This window comes from Tamandua tetradactyla, chromosome 12 (assembly GCF_023851605.1).
Source record: "Tamandua tetradactyla isolate mTamTet1 chromosome 12, mTamTet1.pri, whole genome shotgun sequence".
NCBI lineage: Eukaryota > Metazoa > Chordata > Mammalia > Pilosa > Myrmecophagidae > Tamandua > Tamandua tetradactyla.
In genome coordinates this window covers 74,037,950-74,055,808 of record NC_135338.1, presented here as the reverse complement: position 1 = coordinate 74,055,808, position 17,859 = coordinate 74,037,950, and the positions used below count along the sequence as shown (strand labels likewise).

At 35.6% G+C, this 17,859-nt stretch overlaps 1 pseudogene; it reads left to right on the top strand.

Annotated features, from left to right (window-relative positions):
* Positions 1–6,427: 6,427 nt before the first annotated feature.
* On the top strand, positions 6,428–6,900 carry LOC143651598 (large ribosomal subunit protein eL29-like; annotated as a pseudogene).
* Positions 6,901–17,859: the final 10,959 nt, after the last annotated feature.

Below are 17,859 nucleotides of genomic sequence, written 5' to 3'. Positions count from 1 at the left end.
CAAAAAAAGATATATTTTAAAAAATATCAATCAGAACACATCAATTTCTTTCTTAAAACCAGTCAGTGGCTTCTCTTTATATTTATTTATAAAACCAAATATCAACAAGGAATATGACCTGATCCTGGTCATCTCCTCCAACTTGAGCATATAACACTCTTGCCCTCAATCACAGTGTATCAACCATATTTTTCCTTTTCTAAATCTTCCAACAACTCAAGTTCTTTCTGCCTCAGAGAGCCCGATGCTTAATCAACTGTGACTGGGACAGTTTCTACTGGCTGCGGCTGGTTCTCATGCTTTAAGACTAATGCCAGCTCTTAGAACCTCAGAAAGATCATCTTTGATCATCCAACTTAAGAAAGATTCCCCACATAATTTTCCTTTATATTACATATATCAATTTGTCATTGCAGATATTTATTTTCAGTTACATGTTTGATATCATTCTTTTACACTGAACATTAAGCTTCATTAAAGCAGTAGTAATATCTATTTTGCCCACCGCTCTATTAATGAGAATGTAAACTCTAAGAATAGGGTTCTAGAATAATGTCTGGATTGCCTACTTCTGTCTGATTGCTGAAATCAAGAAATTAGTTAATAAGAGTTTTAATAGAATATGGCCCTATGAAATACATTAAAATAAATATTTCCAACATTTGCTTCTATTTTAGCACTTTTTGTCATTGTTCCATGTATCCCAGAAAGCAAATAAAGATGCCAGTCTCCCGTTCTTTTTTTTTATCCTTTTAATTTTTTTGTATGTGCCATGTCTTATGTGGAAACTGAAATAAAATTTTAGGCTTTCAGGCATGGAGTCATTAAGGATTCCACAGGAGACAGTGAGTTAAAGCACAGAAACAGATTTATTAGAGGAGAGAGAATAGGGAAGAAACAGAAGGAGCTACTGACACTGAGGTCTGCAGAAAGTGGCTCAGGGTGCCCCCCTTGGGAAGTCACCCTTTAAAAGAAAAAAATTGCACCCAAAAGACTGCACTAACAAAAGGCTTATTGACTTAGGCTATGCTACATTGTTGAGGTGCTGACACCCTATGCAGAGTGAAATATAGTTTTCCATGGGGAGAATACTGATGTGGTTTTTCTCTTATTTTTGAAAATGTGCTCTAGCAAGATTACACTGCTTAACTTTTCTTGCCATATTTAGCATGTTTGCCTTTAATTTTTTTCAAATGTGAAATTTATCACAGTAGATGAAATGATTTATTGGTTTATGTACCACATTGCCCTCAGAGCAAAGGGACCAAGCAGAAGAAAACACTGCCACCAATTTACTTCAGAGGGAAAATGATGCTACTATATGCCAGGCAGGAGGGGCACATGTTCTCAGGTGTGATATTAGCATAGCAGTAATGGAGCCCAGTTTCCTAAATTATATCACAATCTCTCCATCATTTAACCTATTCTATCAAGAATCCTCAACCCCTATACTAAAATATAAAAACTATTATCTGTGCATTTGCTTAAATACTGACCATATATAGATTGCAGTTCTTTTAGGATATATATTTTCATAGTATTAAATTAAAGAAAGTTTTAAGAGTGAGATCGTGCCCTGATTTTATTTTATTCATTATGTTCATATTCTTAATAAGATTGAACTTGCACTGCAAAATTCCTCAGTGTAAATGACTGTTCATTGCTATGTTAAGCTAACTTGAAAGCCAGAAATGATCCAAACTCAGAAACTGGAGAAAGGCCTGACTTCTACCCCACAAAATCTAAACATACATTTGTTTCTCCTGGAGGTCTTGGGAGCCATCATTTGTGAGTTACAGGAATATGAGTTTTAACCATTCTTAGGTACACAGCCCAATATTTGTTTCTTCCCTGTTCATATGGATTGGGGTTGCCTGTGAGCTCTTTGTCCCATTGTTAGGAGGATATCCAAGATGAGATGTAAATGTAAATGAAGTCGGCAAGAAGCAAAGTCTCCGAGTCTCAGGAAGTTCTCCCCTTCTTAATCCAGGAAGCCACTTCCAGGCCTATCAAGGCACCAGCATTCCTCCTAGTGGAGCTAACATGATCCAGTCCTACTCACGACTTCTGGTTGGTGTGAGCATGACTTTTCTGTGCTACTTACATAAATATAAGGTGGTGGCCCTGGGGATCAGCTGGACCAGGTAAGTGTCCAACAACCCTGGAAGTGAGAGGGAAGCAAATGTAAAGACCCCTTAAAATCACTGCATACTCCCCAAAACATATTCAGGAAAGTCCAGAAGGAGTATCCTTTGCCTTGGTCCTGCCTGCAGAAGGGCACAAAAGCCAGCTAGTGATGGTCTCCCCACTTCTCTCCACAATAAAATAACACAATGTGCCAAGCACTGTTCTGGATGCTGAGGGTTTCCCTCAGAGAATAAAAGTAATAGGTCCCCTTTTTGTAACTGAGAAATTAAAATAACAAATAACTATGGTGATTGAATCATTATATAGGAGCCCTTTTTAAACTTTCTAATATATTGTAGAATAGCCAAAAGGAAATACCTGAAATTAATAGCTAGAAAAATGATTATAATCTTTGTTAGCTTGAAAATATTATTATAATCCCTTCATGATTGCTTTTGTTTTAAAAAATAAAATATGTTCTTTGTAAACATTTCTTTCAATCCAGAAAAATCTAAGGAGATCTTGTCACCTATAATCAAACCATTCACAAGAGACAGTGGTGTGCAGGTTGGAGTGAACATCTTCACCTCTGATGTTTCTAATGTTTTTCTATACCTTTATGACCTGGCTCCTTAACCTTGTTAAAATTAATTTTGTAAATCTTTTTCCATTTAAAAATTATTGACATCTCTTACTCATGATGTCAGTATACCTATGAAGTCAAAGCAAAATATCACGGTTATATTGTATTCCATCATGCTGACCTAGAGTTATTGTTACCAAACCCCTTTGGTACTTAGTTATTTACATATTAAAGGTATAAACACATACTCATAAATAAATACAAAGTTTATTATTCATTTGTTAAGTTAACAATAGACTACATCATTGTTCAAGTAATAAACAAAATCTTTCAATCATATTTCCTTGTTTGATTTTGTTCTTTATCTCTGCTTTTCTTTTTCTAAGTTCTTTTTTCTCAAGTTATTTCCCCTTCACTTTTTAAGATATTTACTTTTTCTTCTTTTCTAGAAACTTAGAAAATTGCTTAGTTCATTTATTTTTATTTATTTATTTATTATTGCAATTTCTCCCTCTTTTTTTTCTGTTTTATTCTTCGCATGGGCAGGCACTGGGAATTGAACCCAGGTGTGTGGCATGGCAGGCGAGAACACTGCCTGCTGAGCCACCATAGCCTGCCCTCCCCCTCATTTTTGAAGGACAATTTTGCTGGATATAGAATTCTTGGTTGGCAGTTTTTCTCTTTTAGGATCTTAAATATATCATATCACTGTCTTCCATGGTTCTGTTGAGAAATCTTCACATAGTCTTATTGGGTTTCCCTTGTATGTGATGGATTGCTTTTCTCTTGCTGCTTTAAAAATTCTCTCTTTCTCTTTGACATCTGACATTCTGATTAATAAGTGTCTTGGAGAATGTCTATTTGGATCTATTCTGTTTGGGGTATGCTTCACTTCTTGGATCTGTAATTTTAAGTCTTTCAAAAGAGTTGGGAAATTTTCAGCGATAATTTCCTCCATTTCTCCTCCTTTTCCCTTCTCTTCTCCTTTTGGGATACCCACAACATGTATATTCATGGACTTCATGTTGTGATTCAATTCCCTGAGTCCCTACTCATATTTTTCCATTCTTTACCCCTCCTATATTTTCTTTTGCTTGTTGGATTTCATATGTCCTGTTCTCCAGTTTACTAATCCTTTCTTCTGACTCTTGAAATCTAACACTGTAGGTTTCCATTGGTTTTTCATCTCTTCCATTGTGCCTTTCATTCCAATAAGTTCTGTGATTTGTTTTCTCAGGCTTTCGATTTTGTCTTTTTTTTTTTTTTTGCCATTGTCTTCTTTATATCCTCCCTCAACTCATTGATTTGATTTTTGATGAGATTTTCCATGTCTGTTCAAATATCCTGAATTAGTTGTTTCAACTCCTTTATCTCATTTGAATTGTTGGTTTGTTCCTCTGATTGGACCATATCTTCAATTTTCCTAGTATGACTTGTTATTTTTTGCTGGCATCTATGCATTTGATTTCCTTACTTAGTTTATTCTGGAGATTGTTTTCACTCTTTTACCTAGGAGTTTCTTGCTGGATGGCTTTGTTCTCTATCTGATCTTTGACATTCAGTTCAGTTTATTCTAGACCTCTAGCATAGGTTTTGTTTAATGGATCAAAACTTTTCAGTTCTTGTTGTCTTGTTTCTTGCCCTGCCTACATGGAGCCTTTTTTTCTCCTGAGGGTCTACTTAGATATTATAGACCCCAGTCAGATTTTCCCAGACCTGACTGGCATTCTTTCAGGAGAAAAGAGTCACCTGCATCAGTTTTCCTTGAGGGTGAGACCCAGCAGGTTGACAGACTTTCCTATGAAGCCTGTAGACTCTATGCTTTTCCTGTCCTGCCCAGCATGTGGTGCTTGTCTCCTGCAGTTTCCCACAAATGGGAAATTTTGTAAAGTGATGTGGTGCCCTTAACTTCAGCAGACTCTCCTTGCTGGGGGTTTGGCTGAGACAGAGGAGAGGTTGTTGGCTGGCTTTAATTGCTTCAGTTTTCTAGTTCCTAGAGTCTGAATTTCTTGAGGGAGGGATTCCACCTGAGCTGGGCCCCACCCTTCTAGGGAAGGCACAGTCTCCAGGGAATTAATTCCTTTCACCTGACCAGCATCTTTGTATCTTAGGCAAGCTTAATTTTGCCCTTACCTGGGGCAGCTGGAGCCTGAGAAGCCTTTCAGTTCTACTTAATCTTCAGAGACAAAGCAAAAAAAAAAAAAATCCTTTTCAGAGCAGGCCCCCCAATCCTCAGGTTTGTTAATCAAATGCATAAATTGGTACATTGCTCTATGTATCTCCAGGTTCTATGTGCACCCCCCCAACTTTTTTTTAGTGTCCAGCCTTTCTCAAGGATTTTGTGCTGTCTGATAAAAAATAAAAAAAACTCTGTCTTTTTTCTTTTCCATCAGCCCTGGCCCCTCCGCTGTGGGGCAAAAACTCCTAGTACTTTTAACTCTTATTTGAAGTTTATCTGAGCTGGTTGCCTATTTTCAGTAGTTAGAATTTGCTAATTAATTCCACAATTGGAGCTTGGTTGAATTCATCCCCTGAGGCTAGTAGTCTCCTTTCTTTCCCCTCTGGGGAAAAGTCTATGTGAGAGGGGTGCCGGCATACATGGCTTGGGGAATTACAGTTCAGGGTGGGATCACGGTTGGTCCAGCTTTTCCAGACTGGTGTTCACTGTGTGTCTAGTCACTGATGTGGCCCCAGCAGTTGCTCTGCACTGTTCCTGGCTATTACTAGCTGCTCTGGAGGATGAACTAAATTCTACATCTCACTAAGCTGCCATCTTGGAATGCTCTCCCCAATAAAAATTTCAATAACTTTCTTTACAGAAATGGAAAAGCCAATAATCATATTTATATTGAAGGATAAAGGGCCTCAAATAGCTAAAACCATCTTGAAAAGGAAGAAAGATGTTCTACTAATAATTCCCGATCTTAAAACTTATTACAAAGCTGCAGTCATCAAAACAGTATGGGAGTGGCACAAGGACAGATGTATAGATCAATGGAAGAGAATTGAGAGCTCAGAAATCAATCTCACATTTATGGCCAATTAATTTTTGATAATGTGGCAAACACCATTCAGTTAGGATAGAATAGGCTATGCAGCAAATCTTGCTGGAAAAACTAGACCTCCAGTTGCAAATTAAACAAGAAGGAACCCTACCACACAACATATAAAAATATCAACTCAAAATGGATCAAAGACTTTAATGTAAAAGCTGGGGCTATAAAACCCAAAGAAAACATAGGGAAACATCTTCAGGACTGTGTGTCATGTAACGGTTTCTTAGACTTTATACCCAAAACACAAGCAACCAAAGAAAAAATATATAAATAGAACCTCATGAGAACTGAAAAATTCTTTCCCTAAAAGAAATTTATCATGAAATAAAATTGCAACTTACAAAATGGGAAAAAATATTTGGAAACCATATATCTGATAAGGGTTTAATTTCCAGAATATATAAAGAAATCCTTCAACTTAACAGCAAAAAGACAAACAACCCAATTTTTAAAATGGACAAAAGACTTCAACAGATGTCTCTCCATAAAAGATGTACAAGTGGCCAGAAAGCACATGAAAATATGTTCAATGTCATTAGCCATCAGGGCAATGAAAATCAAAACCACAATGAAATACCATTTCATATCCATTAGAATGATTGATGTTAAAAAACAATCAGAGGTCCCAGGAACTCCTGGAGCTGCAGGTGAGGGTATAGACATGGCCAAGTCCAAGAACCACACCATGCACAATCAGTCCCGGAAATGGCACAGAAATGGCATTAAGAAGCCCTGATCACAAAGCTATGAATCTCTTAAGGGGGTGGGCCACAAGTTCTTGAGAAACATGCTTTGTCAAGAAGCATAACAAGGAGGGCCTAAAGAAGATGCAGGTCAACACTGCCAAGGCCATGAGCACACATGCAGAGGCCATCAAGGCCCTTGTAAAGCCCAAGGAGGTCAAGACCAAGATCCCCAAAAAGTGTAAGCCACAAGCTTAATTGCTTTGCCTACATTGCTCACCCCAAACTTCGGAAGCATGCTCACATGCACATCACCATGTGTCTCAGACTCTGCCAACCAAAGTCCAAGGCCAAGAATCAAACCAAGGCCCAGGCTTCAGCTCTGGTTCAGGTTACTGCTCCCAGTCAGGCTCCCAAAGGTGCCCAGGCCCCCACAAAGACTCTTGAGTAGAGCCCTCCATCTGTCATTGTCAAGATGGAAGGACTGCTGTGACCCCTAGGCTGTCATTTGCATTGGGCTGAGTCCTCCTGTGCTATTTGTACAAATAAACTTGATGCAAGAGTTGTCAAAAAAATGTCTCCAAATAGCAAATGTTGGAGAGGATGTAGAGAAATAATAACATTCATTCACTGCTGGTGGCAGTGTAAAATGGTGCAGTTTCTGTGAAAGACTGTTTGGCAGTTTCTCAGAAAACTAAGTAGAGAATAACTACATTACCTGGCAATCCCACTATTAGGTGTATACTCCAAAAAATTGAAAGCAGGGCTTGAACAGGTTTTGCACACTGATTTTCATAGCATTGTTATTCATAATTGCCAAAAGATGGAAGGAACCCAATTGTCCATCAATTGATAAATAGATAAACAAAATGTGGTGCATATATACAATGCAATATTATTCAGCCATAAAAAAGAATGAAGTTCTGATACATGCAACAACACTGATGATCCTTGGAGACATCGTGTTGAGTGAAATAAGCCAGACACAAAAGGACAAATATTATATGACCTCACTGTTTTGAAACACAAAACAATAAGCAAACTCACAGAATCAGAATCTAGTAAATAGGTTGCCAGGGGGTGGGATGGGGATAGAGAATGGGAAATTGAGGCTTGAAATGTATACAGGCTTCCTATTTGTAGTGATGGAAATGTTTTACTAATGGATGGTGCTGATCGTGGCACAACATCGTGAATGCAATTAGTGACACTGAAATATATATCTGAATATGATAAAAAGGTGAAATGTCAGATTTTATATATGGTAAAAGAATAATTTTTTTTCAAAAAACCGTGGAACTATACTTTACAGTGAACTCTAAGTTAAACCATAGACTTTAAAGAACAATGCAATTATTAAAATGTTCAATCAACAATTGAGACACCACATTAACAAATGTTCCACACAGTTGCAAGTTGTTGGTGGAGTGGTGTAAGGAAATTCTGTATTTTAGGCATGATTTGTCTGTAAACCCACAATGTCTTTAATACAGAAAAAAGAAGGGCATCTAAAGAGTCAATGACAATTAAATGCCACCTGTATTTCCTGAAGGGCTCTAAGGATGGAGAAAACTCTCAAAAGGATATTAGTGGGATAAACAAAAAGTTGGAATATAGACTGTAAACTTTATATCAATGTGCAGGGAGGTTTAATAAGTGAATAGCCTTGCTTTTAGAAACATAAAGGGAAGTATTTTGTTTGAAGATCATGATATACACAATCTACTCTCAAATGTTTAGAAAATGATAGCTAGAGAGTTAGCAAGATAAATAAATAGATAAATGGATATAATGATACAGCAAATGTGGGAGAATGTTCAAATTGGTGTATCTGGGTATTGGGGAAGGGGTGTATATTGGAGTTCTCTGTATGAATTTTCTATTATTTTTGCAATTTTTCTGTAAATCTCAAATAATTTCAAAAGAAGTTGAAATATATATCCTAAGAGGAAATGAGAAGAGAGAAAATGGTACACTACAGAAAAATCAATTAAGCAAAGATGAAGGCAGTAATGGAGGAATTAACTAACCAAAATTTCCTACAGAAAACTAGTAAATGGAGATTAAGACCCTCTTTATAAGTAATTTCTTTAAATGCAAATGGATTTAATTAATTAGCACAGAGGTTGACATAATGGATAAAAGATGATAAACCATATATTGCCTGTAACAGATTCACGTTGATGAAAAGGCACAAATAGGTTGAGAGTTAAAGAATGGGAAACTACACTTCAATACCCCATGCAAATTTTAACCAAAGCAGAGCTGGGCTGGTCATAGTAATAGAAGACAAAGTTAAGTTAGATATTGTTATGAGACAAACCATATATCTACAGAAGGGTCAATCAATTAAGAAGACATAATAATTATGAAAATATATTGCATAGAAGAACAAAACACCAAAATATATAGAAAGAAAATACTCACTGTATTGAAGCTTAAATATCTCCTGAGTAATAGGTAAAATACCAAACAGAATATTGATATGAAAATAGAAGACTGAACAAAACTCTAAACCAAACAGACCCAGCCAAATATACATTCTTTCATACACACATAGAATATTCCCTAGGTTACACTATATGCAGTCTTACATTTTAAGAACATTGAAATCTTAATTATCTTCTTTGACTAAAATAGAATGAAACTAGAGATCAATTGCAGAAGAGAAACCAGAAAATTCACAAATATGTGGAAATTAACCAACATACTCTTATACAGCTTATAAGTCACAGAAGAAATAATAATGGGAATTTAAAACAAATTTAAGATAAACAGAAATGAATACACAACCTATCAATAAAACAAACAAACAAACAAACAAAAACAACTGGTAAATACCTAAACTGAATGAGAAACTGGAAGAAAGGCAGAAGGAAAGTCAATTTAAGTACTTATATTCAATATGTACTGACAGAACAGAGAGCATGGACAAGATGTTTCTCACATCTATAATATCAAAAATCTCTGAGAAATCTAAATGCAAACCAATAAAAATATACACAAATAATGTGGTATACACCTTTACAATTAAAAATAGCCCACAGTCATAAATAAAAGACACTTAAACTATGTTGTTAGATGGAAAAATAAAATGTAAATTATAAAAAGCTAATAATGAAAAATACTATAGAACACAATGAAAACATTGTATATAGAGAAATTTATGACCATAAATACAAACATTAAAAAAGAAGAGCTATGTGAAATGTGAAACTTAATATTATATTGAAAGGAACTTCAGGAAAAGAGCAAGCTAAAACCAAAGCTGCTCCAGTAGGGGAAAATTTTTTAAAAACATTAAGAAGATAGAAAAACAATAGACTCCACAATACTAAAAATTGGTTCTTTGAAAATAATGACAACATTGAAAAACATATCTAGGCTGCTGAAGAATAAAAGAGAAAAGACTCAATTTACTGAAATGACAATACCACTAACCTTATAGAAATAAGAATTATAAGAATCCTATAAAAAACTTTAAGACAGACTAAATAACTTAGATGATGTAGACAAATTCTTAGAAACACACCTTGACTTATTTTATTTACCATTAAAAATTCACTGCTTAGCATGATGTCATCAACATGGTGACATAAGACAATCCATGGAAAAATTTCCCCACAAAATCAGCTAATAAAAGGACAAATCCCACTTGCTTAGAATTCTGGAGGGTTACAGAGACAGGAGAAAGGCTCCACAAATGCTGGATAAAATAAAATCCCTAAAATCAGGTAGGAAATTTCCTTCCAAGATATACCAGTCAAGACCCCACTCCTCACTCAGTCATGTGCAACTTGGGAGTTGCACATAGGCAGCATGGCCAGATTCCCTCCTGCTGCAGATGCAGAATATAGAGCCACCCACACCAGTGAGTTAGGAACTCACATATATATACAGGCACAGGGATTCAAGTCTCAAGAGTACCAGGGCAGAATGCAAACCACTGAGTCAGGTTGTATGCTGCATATAAAAGGAATTGGGTAATGGGAGAGAAGACAGACTGTAGCAGAACTGTTGGCAAGAGGTGTGCACTCTCAATCCACTTACTGTTCTCTGGACCACTTAAAGCAAAATGGAATTTTCTAGATTGAGCCACCTTTCTGGATCGACCCTATCTGACTCCAAGGGGCATGATACCAAAATGTGGATGAAACTGGAAAAAGTCTCAAAGAAAAAAAAAAGGGGGGGGAGGGAGGTGGGAGACTAAACTGTGGTAAGACAGGATAGATTCCAGAACAGAAAAGTGTAAGGAAATCGGGCAATGAGTGAAGGAGAGAATTTAAAAGAAGCATAAAAGCTGGGGAGAAAATTCTGCACAGAAATAAAAAGAACAGGTCAGGATTCCCTGAAAAAGAACAGAGGAAAGGAAGCTTTCTTTTGGAGGTGAAAAATTCGCACAGAAGTACAATGTTAAAAATTGTATGGCACATCCAGGGCAAAAATCTGATGGTGAAGAGCTGAGAAACTCAAAACCATTAAACATGGGTAATCTAAAGTTCTGGAATAAGTTGGATCAAGCTGAAAAGAAGAACCTTAACATATAGCCAGTCAGCAATAAAACTCTAGGCAAGAGAGGAGAACTTCAGAGTTAATATATCAAAATAATAAGATGCCTAGAGACAAGCTAAAAACTACAAGCCATACTAAGAAACAGGAAAATATCACAGTCAAGGAAATGAATTAAAATTTCACAGGAGGCACAGATTTTGGAACACCTAATCAAAAGAGATTCAAAACCCCTAAGTCAATTCAAGGAGATGAAGGAAAATACGGATATAGAGTTAAAGGATATTAAGAAGACAATGTGTACACAGAAAGAATAAAGTATAAAAAAGAAACAACAGAAATTAGAGGGTTGTAAGGCACAATAACAGAGATTAAACATACACTAGAGGCATACAATACAAGATATGAACAGGCAGACTGAAGAATCAGAAAACTAGAAGAAAGGAAAATTGAAATCATACTGTCAGAAGATCACAGAAAAGAATAGAAAATTTGAGTAGTATTTCAGGGATTTGAGTGACTGCATGAAGTGCACAAACATAGGTATTGGGGGTATCTCAAAAGAAGAAAACAAAGAGGGGCAGAAACAATATTTGAGGAAATAATGGCTGAAAATTTCCCAACTCTTATGAAAGACATAGGTATAAATTTCCAAGAAATTCAACTTATGCATCAGAAACCAAAGAGGCTATAGTATGATATTCAAAAAGAAAAACTGCCAGCCAAAAATGATCTATCCAGCAAAACTGTCCTTCAGAAATGAGGGAGACTTCACTGTTGTCAAAGATGAGAAACTGAGAGTTCCTCAACAAAAGCCCTGCCCTTCAAGAATTATGAAAGGGAGTTCTGCAGGTTGAAAGGAACAACAGGAGTGAATAGCTTGGAGTAGTGTGAAGAAATGAAGATTTTATTCTTAATATATAACTCTGCAGTTTATTTCATATAAGAGTCAGAATACAATTGAACAAGGAAAAAAAAAACATTTCCTGATAATGTATATGAAGTATAAAGAAGTGGGGCAAAATACATAAAGAGAGGAAACAGAGGGATATGGAACCAGAGAAAGTGTATGTTATTGAAGTTGATATCTTTTCAAATTAGTAAGTTATATTCATAGGTTGTTGGGCTGGTTTGAAGCTATTACATACCCCAGAAAAGCCACGTCCTTTAATCCTCATTCAATATTGCTGAGGGGGATCTTTTTTATTGTTTCCATGGAAATATGACTCAACCAACTGTGGGTGATAACTTGCTTAAATGGTTTTCCTGGAGATGTTTCTCCATCCATTCAAGGTGGGGTTGCTTGAATCTCTTTTAGAGGGAACCATTTTGTAAAAAGTTTAAGAACCAACAGAGTTCACATAGCCAGAGATTTTTGGAGATGCATAAAGAAAATGCCCCCCAGGGAAGCCACTGAAGAAACCTGGAGAGAATGCTAATAGACATCGCCATGTACCCTTACAGCTGAGGGAGGAATCCCAACATCATCTGCCTTCTTGAACCAAGTTGTCTTTACCTGGATACCTTAGACTGTACATTTGTATAGCCTTGCCTTCATTTGGGCATCTTCACAACCTTAGAACTGTAAATTTGCAACTCAATAAATTCCCTTTTAAAGAGCCATTCCATTTCTGGTATATTGTATTCCAGCAGCTTTTACAAACTAAAACAGTTGTGTAATATAAATCCCAAGCTAACCAAAAAGAAATTATTTAAAAAATATACAGAAACAGGGTGCATGGGTAGTTCCATAGTTAGAGTGCCCACCTTACATGCAGGAGACCTGGGTTTAATTCCCAGACCATGCACCCCCCCAAAAAAATGTAAGTATATACAGAAACAGAAATGAGAAGGATCAGTCAGATATATCACAAAAAATCTACACTAAAGAAAAGAAATTGCAATAAAAAAGAGACAATAAAAGATATGACATATAAAAACCAAAGAACAAATGACAGAAAAGTACTTGATAACACTAAATGTTAGTGGATTAAAATCTCCAATTAATAGACACAGATTGGCAGAATGGATAGAATGTATGTTTCAACTATATGTTATTTACAAGAAACTCATCTTACACCCAAAGACAAAAATAGGTTGAAAAATGAAAGTCTGGAAAAAGATATTCCATGCAAACTGTAATAAAAAAAAAAGAGCTGGGGTAGTTATAATAATAACATATTAATTAACCTACAAATGCCAGACTTATAAGAGACAATGAAGGAAACCTATAGATTAATAAAATGGGCAAGAAGAAATAACAAGAAATAACAATTGTAAGTATTTATGCTTCTAACCATGGTGTCCCAAAATACATGAGGCAAATGCTGGCAAAACTGAAAGATGAAAAAACAGCACTACAATAATAGTTGGTGACTTCAATACACCAATCTTATCAAAAGATAGAACAATTAGGCACAATAAGGAAATGAAGAACATGAATAATATAAGTGAACTACACCTAGCAGACATATACAGAACATGGTGCCCCCAAACAGCAGAATATACATTCTTCACAAGTGCACATGAACCATTATCCATAGTAGAACACATGTTGGGTCACAAAACACGTATCAATAAATTTTAAAAGACTGAAATTACACAAAGCATCTTCTCTGATCATAATGGAATGAAGCTGGGAATCAATAGCAGGCAGAGAACTGGAAATTTCACATATATTTGTAGGATAAACAATACACTCTTAAACAATCAGAGGATCAAAGAGGAAATTGAATGAGAAATTAGTAAATCTCTTGAGACATGAAATGAGAACATAACATAGCAAACCTTACAGGATGCAGCAAAAACAGTGCTGAGAGGGAAAATTGTTGCCCTAAATGCTTACGTTAAAAAAGAAAAAAGTGCTAAAATCAAAGACCTAATTGCAAATCTGGAAGAAGTAGTAATAGAACAGCAAACTAAACCAAAGCAAGTAGAAGGAAAGAAATAACAAAGATTAGAGTAGAAATAAATGATATCAAGAATGAAAAAATATAATTGAACCAAACGTTGTTCAATAAAAGTGATAAAAAAATCAATAAAACTGAGAAACCCTAGGGAGGCTGTCAACGAAGAAAAAAAGGAAAAAAGAGAAGACGCAAAAAAAATACAATCATAAATGACAGAAGGTACATAACTATTGACTTCACAGAAATAAAAAGTATTATAAGAGGATAGTATGGACAACTATATGACAAAAAAATTAAACAGTCTAGGTGAAATGGACAAATTACTACAAACACAAACAACATACACTGACTGTAGAAGAAATGGAAGATCTCAAGAGACTGAATAAGTCATCAAACCTTCCAAGAAATAACCGTTAAAACTCAGGAATAGCTGTGACTGCTGTAAGAGTTTCATAGATGAATTCAACCAACCATTCCAAGAAGAATGAATAGCAGTTCTGCTCAAACTCACTCCCCAAATTGAAGAGGATAGAACATTATCTGATTTTTCCATAAGGCTGTCATCACCATAATATCATAGCCAGATAAAAATATAAGAAAAGAAAATTAAACACCACTTTCTTTTATGAATATAGATGCAAACACACACATACACACACACACACGTCACTAGCAAATTGAATCCAAAGGCACAATTAAAGAATTACACCATGACCAAGTGGATTTTATCCCAGATAGTCAAGGGTGGATCAACATACAAAAATCAATTAATGTAATACACCAAATTAACAAATGAATGGGGAAAAAACACAGGATCATTTTCATTGATGAAAAGAAGCCATTTGACAGAACCAGCTTCCTTTCTTGATTAAATAGCACTTCCAAATGTAAAAATACAAGGAAACTTTTAAAATAATTCAATGGAAACATATCTTGCTATTGTTTCATTATTGATCTATGAATTCCCCTGATGACTTACACTTTTTGTACTCTTGCTTTATGCTTCATTATCAATTGATCATTAAGGGAATGTAGTATTTGTAACTCTGCCAATATCTATAGATGACTGTTGTTGTTTCTTTCTTTTATGGAATTTTTGTCCCCAAGAAAAGAATAATTTGCTTGTGGATTGAGATGGTGTCATGTATTCTTGGTTACGATACTCATGGCTTTGGAATTTTGAATTGGTACATATTCATGAAAAAACGCGATACATTCTGTGTGATCTCAACCACATAAAAATTTATACATTTATACCATTATACAAATGGTAAAAAAGACAACATTTTAAATTGGATTTCAAGGAAATGATTGACAACATGCAGCACATAAATATAAGAATGTTTGCAATGCTATTGCAATTTTGATTGGTACTGTGTTGAATCTGTAGATCAATTTGGGTAGAACTGATATTTTAACTATATTTATCCTTACTATTCATGAGCAGGGAATGTCTTTCCACCTATTTAGATCTTTGATTTCTTTTAACAATGTTATGTAGTTTTCTCTGAACAAGTCCTTTACATCCCTAGTTAAGTTCATTCCTAAGTACTTGATTCTTTTAGTTGCTATTTTGAATGGAAGTTTTTCCTTAACTATCTCCTTGGTTATGTCATTGTTTGTGTATAGAAACATTACTGATTTTTGCACATTAGTTTTATATCCTGCCACCTTGCTGAATTTGTTTATTAGCTCAAGTAACTTTTTTGGAGATTTCTTAGGATTTTCCAAGTATAGTATCATACTTGGAAAATATGCAAGTCATCTGCAAGTAATGAAAGTTTCACTTCTCCCTTTCCAATTTGGATGCTTTTATTTATTTATTTTTCTTACCTGATTGCTCTAGCTAGAACTTCTAGTCCAATGTTGAATAATAGTGGTGTCAGAGGGCATACTTGTCTCATTTCCAATCTTAGGGGGAAAGCTTTCTGTCTCTCTCCATTGAGTACAATGCTGGCTATCAGTTTTTCATATATGCCCTTTATCTTATTGAGGAAGTTACCTTTTGATTCCTATTTTTTGTAGTGTTTTTTTAATCAGAAAAGTTGGTTGAATTTTGTTGAATACTTTTTTTCATTTTTCAGAATTGAGATGAACCTGCAATTTTCCCCTTTTGATTTGTAATGTGCTGTATTACTGTTCTAGTTTGCTAGCTGCCAGAATGCAACATACCAGAAACAGAATGGCTTTTAACAAGGGGAATTTAATAAGTTGCTAGTTTACAGTTCTAAGGCAGAAAAAATGTCTCCACTAAAACAAGTCTATAGAAATGTCCAATTTAAGGCATCTGGGGAAAGATACCTTGGTTCAAGAAGGCCGATGACATTCAACATTTCTCTCTTAGCTGGAAGGGCACATGGTGAATATGGCGGTGTCTGCTGGCTTTCTCGTGGCGCTACCAAAAAGGGACTCTCTCCAAAATGTTTCCTCTTTTAAAGGATTCCAGCAAGCAACTCCACCTACAGTGGGTGGAGACACACCTCCATGAAAATCATCTAATCAAAAGTTACCACCCACAATTGGGTGGGTCACATATTCATGGAAACAATCAAAATGCTCCCCACTCAGCAATATTGAATGAGGATCAAAGGGCATGGCTTTTCTGGGATCCACCACAGATTCAGACCAGCACAATTACATTAATTGATTTTCTTGTCTTGAACCATCCTTGCATTTCTGGTTAAAAAAAAAAACCCACTTGGTCATGGTGTACAATTCTTTTAATGTGTGATGGATTTGATTTGCTAGTATTTTGTTGAGAATTTTTATATCTGTGTTCATTAGGGAGATTGGCCTGTAGTTTTCCTTTCTTATAATATCTTTACCTGGTTTTGGCATTAAAATATTACCTTCATAAAATGAGTTAGGCAATGTTCCTTTTTACTCAAATTTTTGGAAAAGTTTCAGAAGGATTGGTGTTAATTCTTTTTAGAATGTTTTATAAAATTCCCCTGTGAAAGCATCTGGTCTTGGACTTTTCTTTGTAGGAAGATTGTGATGATTGATTGAATCTCTTCACTTGCAATTGGTTTGTTGAGATCTATTTCATCCTGAGTCAGTGTAGCTTGTTTGTGTGTTTCCAGGAATTTGTCTATTTCATCTAAGGTGTCTAGTTTGTTGGCATATAGTTGTTCAAAGTATCCTCTTATTATTTCTTCAGGGTCTGTGGTAATGCACCCCTTCTCATTTCTGACTTTATTTGCTTCCTCTCTTTTTTTCTTTGTCAGTCTTCCTATTGGCCCATCAATTATATTGATTTTCTCAAAGAACCAACTTTCAGCTTTATTGATTCTTTCTATTGTTCTTTTGCTCTCCCATTCATTTAACTCTGCTTTAATCTTTGATATCTCTCTTCTTTTCTTTGCTTTGGGGTTAGTTTGCTGTTCTTTCTCAAGTTCCCTCAGGTGAGCAGTTAAATCCATGATTTTTGCCCTTTCTTGTTTTTTTATTTTTATTTTTTGCATGGGCAGGCTCCGGGAATTGAACCTGGGTCTCTGGCATGGTATGCAAGAATTCTGTCACCGAGAAGCAGTTATGGAACAGATTTCAGAGTTTGGTATGGGTTACAGTTCCACAATTTAAATATTTTTCTTCTAGCTGTTCCAAGACATCAGAGATGAAAAGAAATATCAATATAATGATTCAGCATTCATTTGTTAAATACTTACTTCTCCTTCTCCACTGATCCTCCTCCCAATTTTTAGGAGTATTTGGCTGTGCCCATTTTAACTTTTTAATATTGGAAAAAGGTGTCAATATGGGATAGGAGGATGGAACAAGTTGATGTTCTGGGAGAGGCTATCTCTACTGTGTTTCAGGAATTATCTGGCCTAGGAAATCATCATGGTCAGGTTCATGTATCAACTTGTTGGCCAGGTGATGGTGCCCAGTTGTCTGGTTGGGCAAGTTCTGGCTTGTCTATTGCTATAACGACATTTCATGGACTTAAATCATGAACACATTGGGTGCATCCCTAAGGGGAGTGTGTTCTG